Source organism: Plectropomus leopardus, chromosome 22 (genome assembly GCF_008729295.1).
Source record: "Plectropomus leopardus isolate mb chromosome 22, YSFRI_Pleo_2.0, whole genome shotgun sequence".
In the NCBI taxonomy this organism is placed as follows: Eukaryota; Metazoa; Chordata; class Actinopteri; order Perciformes; family Serranidae; genus Plectropomus; species Plectropomus leopardus.
The window spans coordinates 3,754,861-3,757,166 of NC_056484.1; positions in this window are offsets into that span (position 1 = coordinate 3,754,861).

Consider the following 2,306-nt stretch of genomic DNA (forward strand, 5'->3'; position numbering starts at 1 on the left):
GAGCGTTTTTGTATATATACTTGCCTACATGCGTCACGTGTTACAGGATTATACCTCTAGGGGGCGCACAAGAAAGCTCATGTAAAACTACCAGATGTGTGAAATGTAAACAGATGTGGAAACACATAAGGAGGCTACCGTCAGGTTAGTGCTGAGATCAAGGCAGAAAAAGCGACAGCGACAACGTCAGTGTTACATAAGGCCTCTAAGCCAACGCGCCAAACTGACACGGGGGACGTGTGGCAGCCATCACGCGTACACGTACGCACACACAGAGGTATCAGCAAGTGTATCTGCGGCCTCAAAACTAATCAGTGAAGGTGGAGTTTAATCATTTGAAGTACATGACGCAGCAGTTTTCTACCCTGAAGTTATTGTAAATAAACAGTTATGATTGTGATGCAGCTGATGATGTCATTATCATAGACTATAAATTATAAAGATTTATTGAAATCAGTTTAAAGATGGCATATCTCCACCTGCTGTGGTGAAGCCGGACAAACTTCCATCGATAAATCGATTCTACCCTGTTGCTTGTATCCTGGGACGAGGACAGTTGTCTATTAAATGCCCTACTTGAGCTATAACCATAGCTCAACTAAACTGTGTGTGTAAACGTACTGACTGTCAAACATAAATTATACCAGACTTTCAGTAAAGACAAAAAATGTCTAAAATGAAATAAAAAAAGATGTAATATTGAGTGTATTGTGGAGGATGTGCTCATGTTTGATAGACGTTAATTACTGTTTGCTCAAAGAGGCAGCTGCTCTAACCAGCCGTCACTGGTGTGAAGTGAGTCTTAAAGTATTCACTTTTTAGCATCAACATCAGCAAAAATATGGTTGAGTCAGCTGCAGAAAGCTGTTTATATAATTACCGTAGTTGACACAGCTTGTTTTCCCAAAATTCTGCACAAAAACACTTAACTTAACAAGTATTCAGGTAAGTAACATTTAAAAGTTGTATAATACAACTCAATGACAAAAAAATGCATACAATTGTTATTTTTGGAAAATGCACATTCATAAATATGTCTCTTTAAATGTCCCTGGGGTTTGTTTACTAAGCTATAATTATTTAGTAAAATGCAGATAATTTAATAAAGTTTGACCTGTAGGTGTATGCAGATCACAGGTTTGTAATGTTTTGGTGTGGTTAAATTATTAAAAGAAATGATCCTTTGAGTGTTCTCCTTACATAATAACTGACAAACGGGGAATTACGAAACAGGAAAACTTGGCTGAGGCTCAGAGCAGTCGGCAGGGCGAGCAGCAGCTGAAGGCAGCAGCTAGATCAGCAGATTTTTGGGGTTTTTTCTCCCAGAATGAGCAGTCAATTAGTTTAAGTATCGGCTGTGTTTGATGTCACTGCTGCTGGATGAAGCTCTGACTGAAGTCCGGCGTGTTTCATGAGGCCTGACAGAAGCACCATCCCCACTGCCCTCAACCCGCATGGCTAATGAGGATCAGAGTCAAAACACACATGTTTAGACACCACTTCCGGTCTGACTTTCAAAATAAACGTCACACTTAATGATTACAATACATTACATATTACACATTTTTATATTTCTAGATGTTTATGCACTGGTTTATGCATTGTAATGTAGCATACTGCACATATCTCTATATTTTCACACGTTGTAGACTCAATACATTATACAAATTTGAACTTTTTAATATTTTACATATAAGTGTTTAACATTATAGCATAATGAATTTTTCTATTATATTTTTATTCATTCTATTTTATTTCTAAATTACTCCTTATTCTCATACTATTTCTACTTTCTTATTATTCTATACGCTATACATTAGAGCTAAATCAGATTCTGATCAATAATGATATTTATATAGTTTATTTGATAAGGACAATGCGAATTAACATTGAACAGATTCCAAACGTAAAATATCTTTCATGTATCTATCTATAATCTACACACAAACACACACACACACATATAATATCACGAATTAAGTGCGAAAATTTTTTTTAGTCATAAACTGGTTTAATCCTGAGACATTTTCTTTACAAATTCTGACTTACATTAATGTTACCTACTATTTTGTAAATACCACACTTTATAAACAAAATCTCATTCCGAATTTAAATGCATTCCGATAATTTAACAATATTGGCGGAAAAAAATAATAAAATTATCCAAATTTAGAAGCACTGTTTGTTATTTATACCACTTATTAACAATCAATCGACTCAATACCCTCTTCAGACGATAGGAAAGACGTTTTAACTAATAACGTTTTCCCTATAAATGTTTTTAAATAAGCAAAATTTAGTGGAAT